Source organism: Balaenoptera musculus, chromosome 10 (genome assembly GCF_009873245.2).
Source record: "Balaenoptera musculus isolate JJ_BM4_2016_0621 chromosome 10, mBalMus1.pri.v3, whole genome shotgun sequence".
NCBI lineage: Eukaryota > Metazoa > Chordata > Mammalia > Artiodactyla > Balaenopteridae > Balaenoptera > Balaenoptera musculus.
The window spans coordinates 19,758,491-19,775,419 of record NC_045794.1 but is presented as its reverse complement, the minus strand read 5'-3'; the positions used below and the strand labels follow the sequence as shown (position 1 = coordinate 19,775,419).

The following is a 16,929-nucleotide window of genomic DNA, read 5'->3' as shown; positions in this document are numbered from 1 at the left end:
TTTAATACTACTCTGCCTTTTCATATGCGGTTTCCTCTACCTTAAATATCATACCCTGTCTTATCCACCTAATGAATTTATATGCACCTTTTAATACTCAGCACCTTCTCTGAACACCTTTGTCAGAATTTGGTTTAGTCTACACTGCTAACATAACTCATCTCTGTTAGTTCTGACCACATTACCATCATTGTTTATTTACCTGCTGTCTTCCACAGCTGTATGTGAACGTTGAAATGAGTTCTTGGTTTGATTATCTGTGCCTCTCCACTTCCTAATAATGAACTTGGTGCATGATAGGTGATTGTGTTACCTGTGGATGACGGTCCACCCACTAATTGACATTCTTAGCCTTTGCTAACACTCCCCTAAAAATTGAGTAGATTTCATTGCTCGCCTTCTGTTTTTTTGTTTTTAAAAAAATATTTATTTATTTATTTTTGGCTGCATTGGGTCCTCGTTACTGCTCACAGGCTTTCTCTAGTTGCGGCGAGCTGGGGCTACTCTTTGTTGTGGTGTGAGGGCTTCTCATTGCAGTGGCTTCTCTTGTTGTGGAGCACGGGCTCTAGGCACGCGGGCTTCGGTAGTTGCAGCACACGGGCTCAGTAGTTGTGGAGCGCAGGCTCAGCAGTTGTGGCCCATGGGCTTAGTTGCTCCACGGCATGTGGGATCCTCCCGGACCAGGGATCGAACCCGTGTCCCCTGCATTGGCAGGCAGATTCCCAACCGCTGCACCACCAGGGAAGTTCCCGCCTTCTGTTTTTACTGCCCTCTTTTCTTCATGTCCTACTCAGTTAACCTCCCTACCTGTTTATCTCATTCATCTTGTCCTCTCCATCCTTCTTGTCATTATTGAATCTTTGAGATCATTACTTTAAATTCTTCCTGTGACTTAGAGGTTAAAGTATTGTCCTGGGTCACAAAGCTAGGTATTAAGATCCAGGATACAAAACTAAAATACACACATAACAAAAACTTTATATATTTTATGGTCACTTTAATCTTTGAAATAACTGTAGTATTGCTAATATATTGGCATTATCTATGAATTTGTGGCCACAGATTACAATTTTCCCCACTGCTATGGGCAAAGTAAAGAGTGAATTGATCTGTGAATAATTTTCCAGAATTCGATGCTGTAAATGGTTCTTTAATAGTGTTTCATCATAATGGAGACCAGCACTCTTTTCTAGGACAGAGCTGGCATGCGAGAGAGAGTTATTATTTCTTACGACGAGCTCAAGATGCTAGCAGGCTACAGTTGGATCTATCACTCCACCACACCACCCCCGCCCCCCCACAGTTCATCTCCGGAGGCCTGTAGTCAAAGAAAAGTAACTGACTCAACTCCTTCCTTGTTCCCTCCAGTCTTTCAGGGACTCTAAGATGGTCCCTCAATGGGAGAGTTTCCAATCTCAGGATTCAGGAGTTCCTTCAGAGGGCTTATAAATCCTGGAAATTGTATGCAAAATGGGGACAATATGTATATTTGTGCGTTTTTTTGAGACCTAGTTCGTAGTTCTTATCTGACTTTCAAATCAATTCATGATGAAAAAGAGTAACTGCGCTGTGAGTCAGGGTTTGAGCTGTAGTACTGGGTCTGCCACCGATTACTGTGTGTAAGATATATATCAATATCGTTTAGTCTCTGATCAATTTTGAAGCATTAACTTGTAAGTATTTAGCAGTATTTGGGAATGTCACTGTATCTGTTTTACCACATTTGAGGGAAATGCAGCTTTTAAATTTAAATAAGGATTTCTTTGCATAAAACTGAGCATCTACTTTATAATTTATATTATAAAAGACATTATATTTACCTGCCTTTAAATTGCTGTAGTAATTGTGTTAATGTAATGCATATCTGTCCTTTGTTGGCAAATCTAACTGCCCTACTTTCATCAGAGGGTTGTTGAAGGGAACAAATGAGGTAATGCACATGAAAGTACTTTATAAATTATAACCAACTTGGAATTGTACCAGTTATTGTCATTACCACGTCTTGGCTGGTTAGAAACATTGTTACTTTAGGCATACCAGAAACATAATATGGCTCCAGTGATGCTTTCCCAGGATACTTACATATACTGAAAAATTCTGGTTCAGACCTGCAAAATTCTGGAAATTTAGGATATGTAATCCACAACAAAAACGACAAACCCAACATTCATAAAAATCCTAGGATAGCTAGTTGTTTTGAAGTTTATTTATATAAATTTCCCTAAATAAAATATGGTTAGGCAAGTTTGTACCTGAAGAATTACTTTTCAAAAAGAAAGAAGATTTCTCCATATTGATACGGATAAAATTGCAAAATGTGACCAATATGAGACTAGGAGAAGCAATTTAACATTGGGTGTGCGGATTTCTTATATTCTTATTTCTACAATAAATGTGAATGTGTACTGAAGACAAAGATAATTGAAGGCTCCCTTGGCCAAAAGTTTCATAATTTTCTAAGATTTTAGCTTTCTCTCATTTGTTCTTCCTTTCCTCCCCATTTTGATTTTTTTTCTTTTCATTCCTTTTGTGTGTACATGTGGGTATGTGTGTAGTCCTCCTTTCTGATCCCACATATGCTTGGTTTTATTTAGCATCTGTATCTGTCAGTGTTCTTCCTTCTTAGAGTATGATGCCCACACCTCCAAAATTGTTACACCACGATGAGTGTACCCCTTGTGTGTGAGATACTGCGTTTATTTGTGAAATTTTGTTTCTACTAGAACTAGACTTTGTCATCATTTACACAATTGGGACTTTTTTCCTGAACTTCTTCAAAAAAATCTTTGCTCACAATTTTATATTACAAGACCCTAAAGGCATAACCTATTACCAAAGTCACCCAGTGTTACTTTACATGAAACAGTTCATTGCTTTTAGTACAGAATTCACAAAAAAGTTCTCTTTTTGTAAGAACTAATAAAATAATGGAATGAGTTTGGAAAAGTATATATTGTGACATATCTCAAGACTTCACCCTCAGAGTCACCTACAGACCAGAGACCATCACTGGGTGAAGAAAATATTGGGAGTTTTATTGTCATCAATTTTGTCTCTCGCTCTGTCTCTCTCTGTCTCTGCCTGACTGTCTGTCTCTCTGTCTCTTTCTCTTTCTTTCTCTCCAGCAGATACAGCAGGGAATATTGTTCAGTGGATATCACCCTGACACCATGCAGTCAGTATACTACAAATTCTCAGTGGCAAATGCCAAAAAACTTCCTCTTAACTCCATGTATACCATTCTAGGATTGGGCTGGACACTTTTTAAGTTTATAACTGTATGTTTATGAAACAAAAAAGTGTAAATTCTTGGTCATGAATTATGCTGTCTTACAACTTAAAAATATGTATGAATATTCTTGTGTAAAGTATCTTTTTGATATTTGCTTCTGTCACATGTATTGAAAATAATTCAATTTAGTTGCTTGTACCTTCTGTGGTACTTTACTTGTGTTTTTTTTCCCCCCAAATAATTATGTGTTAATGGACTTTTAATTTCTATTATAAATGTGTTGACATATAGACCCATTAGATTCTCTAAATGGATATAAAGCTTTTTCTCCTTGTTTTAAGATGTATTTTAGGGGTCCTAAAGTAGATATTATAAGCAGTGTATTTTCATCTCTGCTGTGCTACGGCATTATATATAATTATTCTGTGGAAAAAACAGGCCCCTGGTGCATGATATTTGGTCTTGTGAACATCCCTACAGGCATTGAATGTTTGATGTTTGAGTTTACATTATAAATCACAATGCCTGCTCTTTTACTTTAAATATCTGTTGTTGAGCAGCCCTTTAGAATTTAAATTGAACCATATTACGTTAACAGATAAGTTGAAATTGGAATTCAAAATTACCCCCTAATTTTACCATTTTTTAATTATTATTTTTATAAGGAAATTATGGAGATTGGCTTTCCTAAATTCAAAATCCCAAAGCATTCTGTTAAATTAAGAATATTGAAATTCACTTTGAAATTCACTCTTATTTTAAAGCCACATTTGATGAGGTGGGAAAAGTAAAAACTGAAAGGATCAGGAGAAAAGCCTAAAGATACTTTAATTGGCAGAGGTTTGAGTTGCTTTTGTTTAGTTACTCACTGTCCTTTTGACAAAGTACATGTTGAAGAGGTTTTGTAAGTGCTGTTCCACTGAAGGACAAACAAGGGTACTTTTCAGTTGAGCCCTTTTAAGTTTTGTTCCTCGCACTCCCACCGCTGTTGGAGGCTACTCCTAATGCATTGTGGCTACGTGTTTGTCTATGCAGTCTGTCACCGGAAAATGTCTCTTCTTGTTGAGCCTGCTGGGGTCTAACTTCCAGGCACCCTTTTCCAAGGCACCACTGTATGGAAATCGACACTCATAAAATGATGATAAAAGAGTTTATTTTTTAAAGAAGACACCCTCAAATGCTGTAGAACCTATGTCTTTAGGAATAAGTGCTTTAACTTTAGCACAGAGTACACTGAGTCTGAAACCTTGTAATTTTTCAACACTAGAGTGAAACGTATTCACGCTCCTCTTCGTTTCAAGCGGGATCCATCACAGCGGTTTATCTTGATATTGTTGATTTCATTAAGTGTTACAGAAAATTAATTTATATTTTCTCAAAAGACCTTCTGACTTGGATTGTAATGGCTCAGGGATTGCCTTTGGGGGATCTTCTTTAGAGTAGGAGGTCCCTGAACTGAGATCCAGGGCTGTCTGTACAAGAATCCCATTCGGCCAAGAAAGCTTATATTTTTCTTTTCAATTAGAACTTGTACTTTTGTTAATAAAATGTAATCATATTTAAGACTATGTCCTTGATGTTCATCCTTCTGTGAACAATCAAGGCGGCATTCTTTTTTCAGGTGGCTATTTGTTACATAAGAAGAGTACTATTTGATTCCTGCTTATACGTGAGTTTATCTACCAACAGGACTGTGAAAATCATTGCAAGCTTGTCTTTACCCAAATGTTTCTAATATTTCCTAAACCTTTCAGATAAATGAGGTACCCCTGTTTTCCTTGTCCATAACTAAAACCCTTGGGTCCAGACTTTGAGTTATAATGCATGGAGCACTTAAAAAACACCCATTGACCCAGGCTGGACATGGACATTAGGGGAAGGTGCCAGCCCTTCTTGCTGCTCATGTGCCACAGCTTTTGGAGATATCACTTATTCAAGAGTGAAGAGCCAGCCACCTGTTTCTGAGGCCTCTTTTCCCTCACATTAAAGGTTCAGGCCCTTGCTGAATCTTAACACTCTAATCTGGGGAACACACACAGCATTTTTCTGAAGCTGATTTGTCAGACTCGACTAGCTGGAGGATTTTGTGTGTTTGTGCGCGTGTGTGCTTTTCACTCAGTTACCCCTGAGGCACTTGTCACGACTGTGCATATTAAAATTAATCAGACCTCCTAGGCCCATGTGTCTGTGTGTTTCACATGAAGAAGTGGATATCGAGCAAATGCCCTAATTAAATGGGCCTGCTTGGTTTTGTTCTAGTGGATGCTTGGTCTTTTTTTTTTAATAGGAGTTGCTTATGGGGAAGGCACGGACAGCACTAGAGTCGGTGGAGAGCTCACTCAGAGTTTCCTTTGCCACCTGCTCCCAGAGTTCTGAGACCTCAAGGACTCCCAGTGTGCCCTCCTTAACCACCCTTAATGTTGAAGAAAAATATGGCCAAGATCGTGAGGGAGCAGTGAGGCTAGGGCAGAACAGAATGAGCATATGACCTGGATATTTGGGTTGATTAAGATAGTTTTTCCTACATGTCGATAATCTTTGGATACCAGATTGTGCTCCGTGCTCCCACTTTTGGATGATGGAGTTTTGACACTGAGGGGGAGATCTTATGTAGAATTCAGAGCTAATGCCCTTTCTTTATGCCCTGAATTTGAAAGCCAACTTTTATTCATATATCTTTTCAGGTCATCTACATATCATATAGAAACCATTTATGAGACAATAAGTAATAAATAAATAAATAAATAAATAAATAAATATATATATATATATATATATATATATACGTACACACACACACAGTGTGTGTGTGTGTGTGTATGTATATAATTTCACTTTTACTCTGATGTTTTCTGGCTTTAGCTTATTTTCATTTATGTTAGACTTTTCTCGTGGCTTTTGGAAAGACTGTCACGGAACATTTGGAAACAAACTTTAATGAAGAGTAAGCTCAAAACACTGAAAATGTGTCAGGCTGACGAAACAGAGTAGCTATCTTGTTTGAGTATTTAATGTCATAAATGAGGTAAACTTTTAACACGCTGATCACTGAGCTTATGGATTTTAGTTCCAATTCATGCATATTATTTGGACTTTTTTTCATATTTTAGAAAATAGAAACAAAATTTTCTTCAGAATATTTCAAATTTGAATTCATATATATATGGAATAAAGCATGGAGCCAACATTGGAAACAATTTGAAAAATCACTTAAGTGTTGAAGAGTTTGGAGTTACAGTTTAGCAGGTTTCCAAATAACTACAGCAAGTTATCTGGTAAAAGATTACTCTGGCAGGACATGGTCCGTAAAATTGATTTGTTCCTTCCCAAATTGAAAGGGTTGGACAATTCCAAAAAGCTAACCATTTTTTTTTACAACTTTTCTTCCTTTCCTCCCATTGTATCTAAGAGGTAAAAGGATCCATCCATTAACCTATATGCTCTCTTTTATATGCGGTCATACAACTCACGTGTAGAGCACTGTATCAGCAGTGCCAAGCAACTGTCTGGTACCTGACAGCATCATAGAAACCCCTACTCTGTTCACTTAGGTTGCTACTGGTTATTTATTAACACAATGCAGACTGTTCAGTGGGTGTATATGAAATAGAAAGAAAAATAAAAGCCCTGAACAAGTAAATACATCTTTCATCATTTCTTTTGTTTGGTGTGTTTACTGTGTGCTATTCTTGGTCAATAGAAGTTGTTTGACAGTTCTGCAAAAGGGTGAGAGGAACCTTTTCTTGAACTTTATCCTTTTGTCTGTAGAAAAAAGTTTTCTATTTGCCATTCTCTTTTCTTTGCAACCTGTCTATATAAAATGTTTTTTTGAAGATTGTTATTGCTATTAATATGACAAGTACAGGTGATTATGAAACATGATAAACAGTTTTATCTAATTTGTTTGAAATGGACAGTTAAGAGACTAGAAGTCTAAGACAGATTTCATTTCTAAACTTTTTAATTAGAAATAGAAAATGAGATATTATAAAATCATCTTTTTACTTCCTTCTAATAAACAGACCATTTGTTCTCAGTCCTTATGTAAGTTTCACTGAAATATTGAGCCTTGATTTAATTTGTGTTTAAGTTCTCTCCTCCCTACATATTAGTATAATATCAGTGCCGTGCTCATTGCATAGTATAATTACAGAAGAGATCAGTAGCTGGGAGAGCATGTCATAATCGAAGACGTCTGTTTATTATAACAGGACAGTGCTTCTAGGCTGGTATTTTGTGTGTTAATAGATAAGAAATGATTTGCTGTTTCAAGATGAATTAAATCTCTGTTTCATAGGCCTTTCTTTTCTGAGAAGTTATGCTTTGTAGAAATTTGCATGAAAAGTTTATACACCATCATGTGACATTAGTCAAATGGAAGACTTGGAAGCAGAAAGTGGTAGAAATGAACAAAATGCACCCTTCTCCCTTTGGAGTTTTGTTTTCTATCTCTGTTTTTTAACCCTAATGTTTCTGCTTCAGTCTTTGCTCCGGCACTGTTAGTATTTTTCACCTCTGTCGAGATACCATGTTTAAGGGAAGGAAAACACCTAAACAGGGAGGTAGCAATGTTGAGAGCAGTACCCTGTGAATAGGAGAGGTCGGTTCTCAGCCTTCACATACAGGACAGCACTCCAGACTCCCGGCAGAAGTCATGTCCAGTGGCAGAGTAAAATGGACCAGAATTAGACGTGTGCTTGTTTTGCCCCCTCAGTGCTTTAGTTTAGCTCTGCTTGTTCTGAGTTGCCGGACGGAGGACGGCCACCTTGCTGTTGTGGTTATTTAGTCTTTTCTCCTTACAGCTCATGGGAATCATTAAGAAGGAACCAAAAGAACTGAAGATAAATTGAAGTTGTGTATTTTTTTAGCACATCTTTTTCACTTAAAGAATATTGTAATTGGGGGTTAATAAAGAATATTAAGTCAAAAAGCATAGTAAACCTGAGAGTCCTTGTTTTTTCTCTCCATGAATTTTTCTTTTGTTTTCTAAATTTAAGATATTCAAATTAAGAATATTTGCAAGTTTCAAAGTATATTCCATTAAATAGGGAAATACTGTCTTTTGAAATGGTTTATCTAAATTTCAAACAATGTGAACCCTTCTGAAATAATGTCTAATAATTGCTTTTGAAGACAGCATTAAAGAAATATTAAATCTCTATCATTGTCAGTTATTTTTATCTACATCTATGCTCACATACACAGGCCAAAATCTTGCCAACTCTGTTAGATCTCCAAAATTTCCCTAGAATTAAAGAATACACACACACACACACACACACACACACACACACACACATACAATAAATATAATAAGTTATAATTAGATTTTAGGAGCATTTATCTCAATCTCAAAACTAAAAAATTCTGGCCTAGAACAAATTTTGACAAAAAGAAAATACACAGATAAGGATCTCAGTACAGAACAGAACCTCCCATTCTGTTTTGTTTTATTTTTTCATTACCTTTGGACTCCTGCTAACATCCTGTGTAAAGTCTCTCTTGATGCCCCAGAGAGTCAATACCTCCTTTCTCTGTAATCCCTTTGTTTTCTGTTTGCTCTCCTATTCACTCTTTCTCTCATTCTGACAGAAAGCACTTACTGAGGTTCTATTATATGCTAGTTATTTTATAGGTGAATGAGGACGGAGATCAAAGACACCGTTCCTGTCCTTAATTTGCTCATCGTTTTTTGGGGGAAACAAACCATGTAACTTCATGGTGAAAGGCACTGTGAGTGAGGAGGTACTGGAGGCTCTGTAAATAGAGGGGGGTGCCTTACAGCTAAAGTGAACATATAATCAGTGCCTATAATTATTTATCCTCTAAATTGAATTAATATTTGCATATTGATGGACATATCTTTGTTTATGTCACCTGTGAAGGTCATGTGGCTATTATGACTGCTTTAGCCAATCCTGTTTACATGCTTGAGCAGAAAGCTGTTACAGTATTCATTGGATCTCTCTCTCTATGACATAACTTCTTTTTAAAAAAAAAAAAAAAATTCATTTATTTACTTTTGGCTTCATTGGGTCTTTGCTGCTGTGCGCAGGCTTCCTCTAGTTGCGGTGAGCGGGGCTACTCTTCGTTGCAGTGCGCGGGCTTCTCATTGCAGTGGCTTCTCTTGTTGTGGAGCACGGGCTCCAGGTGCGCGGGCTTCAGCAGTTGTGGCTCGCGGGCTCTAGAGCGCAGGCTTAGTAGTTGTGGCGCACGGGCTTTGTTGCTCCGCCGCATGTGGGATCTTCCCGGACCAGGGCTCAAACCCGTGTCCCCTGCGTTGGCCAGCAGGTTCTTAACCACTGTGCCACCAGGGAAGCCCATGATGACATAACTTCTTTTAATGTTGTTTTTCTCATCATCTCATCTTTTCTGGATATTTTCAGGTTATTGATTTCTGCTTATCTGTAGCTTTCTGGGAAAAATTGACAACCCTAAGGAAATATTCTAATTGCTTCCCCCCCAGGTTCTCAAGCTAATAAGCCTATACATAGAATGTATTATTTCCCCTTTATCCATCTTTAGCCTTTATTCACTAAAATAGTAGAGGATATTATCTTTGAATTCTTGTTTTAGCAGAATGGTATTTGGAAAGTTGAGCCCAAATCATGGTAATAATAATGGGTACATAACCTAACCTTATCCAGAGAGCTAAAGTACACTTAGCTGTGTAAGTTCCTGGTTCAGGTACTGATCCATTCTCAAAATTTAAACGCTTAGCCAAAAGGTTGTTTGCTCTACAGTTATAACCTCAATTTTATTTTTTAAATTTTATTTATTTTTTATTGAAGTATAGTTGATTTACAATGCTGTGTTAATTACTGCTGTACAGCAAAGTGACTCAGTTATACATATATATATATACATTCTTTTTCATATTCCTTTCCATTATGGTTTATCATAGGATATTGAATATAGTTCCCCGTGCTATACAGTAGGACCTTGTTCTTTATCCATTCTGTATATACCAGTTTGCATCTGCTACTCCCAAACTCCAAATCCATTCCTCTTCCACACCCCTCTTCCTTGGCAACCCCAGTCTATTCTCTATGTCCCTGATTCTGTTTCTGTTTCATAGATAGGTTCATTTGTGTTACATTTTAGATTCCACACATAAGTGATATCATATGGTATTTGTCTTTCTCTTTCTGGCTTACTTCACTCTGTATGACAGACTCTAGGTCCATCCACATCTCTACAAATGACCCAATTTCATTCCTTTTTATGGCTGAGTAATATTCCATTGTATATACATACCACATCTTCTTTACCCATTCATCTGTCGATGGACATTTAGGTTGTTTCCATGTCTTGGCTATTGTGAATAGTGCTGCTATGAACATAGGGGTGCATGTATCTTTTTGAATTATAGATTTGTCTGGATGTATGCCCAGTAGTGGGATTGCTGGATCCTATGGTAATTCTATTTTTAGTTTTCTGAAGAACCTCCATACTGTTTTCCACAGTGGCTGCACCAACATTCCCAACAGTGTAGGAGGGTTCCCTTTCCTGCACACCCTCTCCAGCATTTGTATAACCTCAATTTTAAACAAAACTGCTTGAATTCTAAGACATACAAGTATATAACAGGTACATATAGAACCAAGTATTAATACATTTTTCCTAACATACTGACATGTCATGCTGGCAGTTAATAAAAATGCAATCGATATTTTTCTTAAAGTATTTGCCCAAAGAAAAAGAGACAATGGCGGAGCAGCCTCGGGATGTGGAAGTAGACATTTAATTTCTTCTCAAGAGTGGAAAAAGAGCCTCAGTTGGCATGTGATGTGCTACTTGTGCCATCCTATATATTTTATTGGGTCTTGCAGAGACCTTTATTAAACTGGGTGGGTGGGTCAGCCTGCAGCTGCAGTGAGTTCACTTCCTGTCTTACTCTCCAGCCTCTTTTCTCATTTCCTACCATTCCCTACATCACTCTTTATGACTTTTTTTCTAGTAATGCCAAATTGCCTATGGCTTTTCACAGCTACCATGCTTTTCTATGCTTATGATGTCTGTTTGCAGTGCCTTTTACCTTACTTCGCACCTGGGTTATGGCCATTCATTCTTAATACTTAGTTTGTTTCACCCCCTACCAGAAATTTTCTGCTAACTCTAATTGCCCCCATCCTCCCTCCCTTAAGAAATTGTATTGTCTCTCCCCTCCATTGGATTTTGACCTCCTAAAGCAGTGGTTGGCAAACTATGACCTGTAGGCCAAATCTAGGCTGCTAGTCTTCAAGAGAAGACTACTTTGCGACATGTGAACATTATATGAAATTTAAATTTGTGTCTTTAAGTAATGTTTTATTAGAACAGCGCCATGCTCATTCATTTACATATGGAGGTAGTGTCCTGTAATGTACTTCCGTGATGTAATGGTAGAGTTGACTAGTATAGCCTACAAAGCCTGAAATATTTGCTCCCTGGCCCTTTACAGATAGTCTGCCAACCCCTGTCCTAGAGGGCAGGAACAGAGTCTCAGTCACCCCATTATCCAGAGTTCCTAGCACAGTGACTCCTAATTCAATGAGTTAATTGAATGGTTGAATAAGCGATCTCCGACCTGAAGCAAGGCATCCACCGCAGGGTTTCTAGCTCTCTTCCTAAAGGAAGTCTAGTAAAGGAAATACTGAATTATGAAGATTCAGATGCTAGATTTTCCTCTATCATTATCTGGGTAAACTTGGACAATTGCTTCATTTTCCTTTATTTGAAAATAAAATTATTTCATTAGGTGAGTTTTATAGTTCTTTCTAGATATAAAATTCTAGCAATATATTAATGTTTTATTAAGTCAATATGCAAAAGAAGTTAAAAAAACAGAATTGGAGAGCTCATATTTTATTAAGAAATATGAGCAAAAAGAAGAACAGAACAGTGAACTCTCACTGATCTGTTATACACCAGGTTAATTATTGGTGTTGATTAGGTGTTCTGTAGTAATCCAAATAAAAACAAAGTTTGCTGTTGGTCTGTACTATGAATCTCTAGTACTAAGGCATTGGGATAGAAGATAAGGTGTTTTGTTGTAAGACTTGTGGCTTATAATTTATTTGCATTGCTTTGAGTGAAAATTTTGTCCAAATAATGAAAGGCAGACATTTTAATGTTAGTTTTTGCTAGAATCCTGAATTGACCTATGTTTACTTCTCTTTTTTTAAATCATGCCTCTCTCTCTTATATGAACCTGCCTCTCCAGAGATACTGCAAAGGAGATAAAGAGCACCGTTGATAACCAACCTATACACCTTATTTTATAGATTTTGAGAGTTACAGAGTCCTTATATCTCTAAAGTGACTTCTTTAATTCTAATAGGGGTGCCCGCTATAATCTTGGACAGTGATAAAGGTATCTTGAATGAAAATATCACAACATAAAGATTCTTTGGATGAAAACTTTTCTTGCAATTTGTACCTATTTCTAACCTATTTTAAAAGGCAAACAAAATTAGACTTTTGTTTTAAAATATTCGTACTTCTATGAGAATATTCCTGAGTAAAATTGATCATCACATAGCGTATGAACATAGTACAGGTAAAAGAACTAAAATGTTATTTTAATGTTTCCATTAAAAGCTGCTAAAGGAAGTGAAAAATTTATGTGTATCTCTGAAGAACTTCAGAAAATATTTTCTAGAGGTTCTGTGTCAACTTTTATGAAATAGCCTCAAGAAATAACTTAATAAATAGATAATTTTGCAGAGTCTCCTCACTTGTAGTATTAAGGTCCTGCTGCTTTGTACAATCTTTTCCATTGCCTTCTATAGGAATCTCATATTGAAGTGCTACAACCCTTCAGTATGGGACATCTCACTGTGGAAGAGAATAATTTCCTATAAATCCACTTGCTTCAGTGTTTGCTATATCATTGAATCAGGTCAGCTACCAGCAAGTATATAAAGGGCAATTCAAGAGAACCAATTTCAGTGAGATCAGAACATGCTATGTGTAAAACATTTTTAATTCTACAAGGGATATGTGTTAGGGGAAATTAATATTATTGCTACTACTTCCAGTTTCCTCATTCTGTTTTTCACTCAACAAATATTTGCCAAGACCTTATTTCTCTATTTGGAATTCTGAATGTCATTAAAAACATAGCTGAAACACATCTATGAATAAATATTCTTTTAATTTAAAAAATAAAAAACATTTTAATACTCTTACATTCCCATTTGGATTTTTTTTCATCTGAAAAATCTATTGTTGCTTAAATGTCAAGATTCACCTTGTGATTTTAAAGGAAAAATATTTCCCTTATTTTGCTGCATTTGATATAATTATGGCCTAATTAAATGTCAAAATATTGGTAGCATTGTTTGTTAAAATGTATGAACTTATTTCAGTAAGAATAATTTAGCAATCATCTGTCAAGTTACATTCATAATATATAAGGAGACTATTTTACTAATTGTTAGGTATATAGACATACACATTCTAGAACTCAGAAATTATTAACTTCCTTAAGAAGATGCAAGTATGCATGCTCTTTCTTCTATAGCAAAATGGTACATGGATGAGGAATGACACTTTAAAAAATACATAGTTTGTGTCTAAAACAAAATAAGCATTTACTTGCTGAAGATAGGTTTCTACCTGCGATGATGATTACAGAACAACATGTGCTTTTATTAAAAGACATTTGAAACACCTTCTTTCTATATGTTTGCTTTTGGCTTCCTGAAAACATTCAATGTTCAGAAAAATTCTGTGATTTTTTATGTAGGTGAGCGAGCCGATGCTTCTGCACCCTTCCTTTTCCTTATCTTCTTTGGGTGTCCCTGAGCTCTCCCCAAGCTGAGACAGATGGCTGCTGGTTTAGTTCTGTGTGTGGGAGAGAGGGACTTCCACATGTGATTTTTACCATTTGGTAGTAATTAGTTTGTTGTATAAATTAACATGAACTGAACCGTTCTTCAGGCATTGTTTGTAATTATCTTCTTTGAGTCTCTGAGTTGTGTAAAGAGATAAAAAGCAGGGAAGAAATTGTTCTTTATTTTATAGAAGTTGAAGAATCTATCATTAGACTGAATAGATCAGCAATTATTGTTTGTATACCCAATAGACCAAAAACTTTGAAATAACTATAACACAGAAAAAAAAAAAAAAAAACAACTTGGAACCTAATGCTTTAGAAATACAGTTACATTTTCTCAAAAGGTGTGATTTTTATTTTAAGACAGAACTGAGTATAAGAGAAAAATGCAATACAGTTTGAGGTATTTTTCTTCACATCATTTAGCAAATAATTTCTTTTAATTCTCACAGTAACTTCCACTTGAAGGTCACTGTCTGTCTTATCTTTTTATTCTTTATGTTACATACTCTGTTTAGATGCTTTCAAATAGAAGCATTTTCATGTACATTTTATGAGAAGCATATATTTTTCTTAGATATAGTATGTCAATATTCATCTTTTTAGGCAGAGCTATTCACTAGTAAGTGGGATTTTGATAATTCGGATTTTAAACTCTGTGGAGTCACCATTTCCTCTCCCTCCATCCCAAATAAAGATATTGGATATGAAGAAAACAAACAATAAGCAATCTATGCTTCTTAAAATTCCCCTTGAGTTTGGTTTTGGCCTTGCTTGTGTTATTTCTAGGTTTGAAATTTTCTTCTTGTGTCTTTCTCTAAAGAGATCTAATAAGTAATACATTATAACAGATTGTCCTTTAAAGCATAAGTGTTTCTTTCTGAAAAAACATTTCCTTCTCTGTTTTTTCTTTGGAAATTGCTCTAAGAAACTACCAAGAAGAACAAATTATTGCTGTACATATTTTGACCCAAAGTATTTAAAGTATGTCATTGCACTTTTACTGTCCATAACACAGTCATAACTTTGATGTTGACAAGAAAATAAGGTAATAAAGCCTCAGTCACACCAGAGTTAATATTTGTGTTGACCTGCTATTAGATTATTAATAAAAATAAAAATGTATGCTATAAGTAGCTATATTCTATCATACAATTTCAGATACTGATCAGGTGTTATATGTAGAAAATATAACTACCAGTAGTAATTTATTTCTTTGCTTTTTAAAAAATATTATTGCAGTTGATTTCATGGAATACAATTATTTGCGTCTCAAAGATTTAAAAAAATCCCAGTACAATTGCAAATTACTTGGAGTAATAAGAACAGTTTCCCCTTATTTAGAATGGCTACGCTTTTACTGCACTTTTTTTTTTTTTTTTTAGTGAGTGAACAAACTTAAGGCACTTTTTTTTTTTTTTACCGTGACTAAGTGGGAGATTTATTCCTGAAATGCAAGATGGTTCGACATATGAAAATCAATGAATGTAATATAGCTTCATTAACAGAACGAAGGAAAAATCTTAAAGAATAGAAAATATATAATGTATGTTCTCAGGCAACAATGAAATTAAACTAGAAAACAATAACAGAGATATGCCTTTAAAATTCCCAAATATATGGAAATTATAAACAGCTCACTTTTATTAAAATTAAGGCACTTTAAAAGCTGGGTTTTGTTTTGAGTTGTTGGATAAGCCATTCATATATTTATATTGTTCTGAGGTTAACAGAGATATGCTTTTTTTTTTTTTTAATTAGAGTGTTTCAAGAAGTTTCTGGATTACTACAAATGATTTGTTTTTAAAGTATTTCTAATACAGAACTTATTTTTATGAAATAGGAAAGCTAGAAGTACTACATGCCTAGAAGTTGGCCTACCCCTAAAGTGTATCATCTTGCATTTTCCATAATTAACCAAGATTCTAAATCATGCTCCTCCTTTAAATGTACATCACTATTGACAATTTTAAAAGCTCCAAAGTTTCTGAATTTTCAAAAATCTTGCCTCCTCAAAATAGCTTATGCGCATTTATTTTCCCCAAATGAGAAAAAAATATCATTATTGTCTTATCTCTTTATTTTGGCTGTAAGTCAGATAAACATAAAAACCTTATGTTTTGTGCTTTTCAAAATCCAGAGCTGGCTAAGAAAGAAGCAGCCTTAATCCTGAAGATATTTCCTTTCCCTACTTCACCGGATAGAAGTATATTTTCTTCTAAATTGGGCAGTATAGAATTTGGTAAAAGTTTGAAGGGCAAACATTGTGTCTACTCAGAATCATTCCATATATTGTGTGTTCCCTGTAAATGATATTAGTATAATTTTGGCACAGTATTTGAATAGAACAGTTTTTAATTTGTACATGTTAGGATTCTTAATATTAGGCCAAAATATTCCTCTATGTGAGAGAAAATAGTCTTTATGTTCCTTGAGTAAATTTAGATCCTCATTCCTGGAAGGGAAGCAAAATAAACACTTCTGCTTCCAGTCTGATTTTGTTTCATTTATGTACTTGTGTTCATAAGAGTATATAAATCTAGGCTTACACGCACCTTTTGAGGAAATCACTGTATTCTACCATCCCCACCCATACAAACGAAACCATTTTTTCATTATTCCTCAATTCAACATTTTTATTTAAAACTTCTTTTTTTGTTTTTAGATTAAAACAATCAACTATTGACAAATATCCTACACAAAAACCAACTCCGAATAATTTTTTTGGCAGCCATTTGAAATGCAGACTCCTGTATGACATGATATATTTTGGATCCAAAGATAAGAAGGGAAGAAAAAAAAAAAAAAGCAGCTCTTCTGTGGCTGTGGCCGTGAAGCTCAAAGAGAATACATTAATTAACCCAAGAGAATTTCT

At 35.5% G+C, this 16,929-nt stretch overlaps 1 protein-coding gene across 5 annotated transcripts in view; it reads left to right on the top strand.

Annotated features, from left to right (window-relative positions):
- SOX5 (SRY-box transcription factor 5) overlaps window positions 1-16,929 on the top strand; it is a 393,300-nt gene that overhangs the window by 108,789 nt on the left and 267,582 nt on the right. Inside the window, exon 1 of one of the 5 annotated variants that reach the window (XM_036866201.1) lies at window positions 6,884-6,958. The exons of the other annotated variants lie outside the window; for them this stretch is intronic. The gene's annotated coding sequence lies outside the window, so the exon portion shown is untranslated. Of the gene's footprint in view, window positions 1-6,883; window positions 6,959-16,929 lie in introns of those variants that run through there. 5 annotated transcript variants of the gene reach the window in all.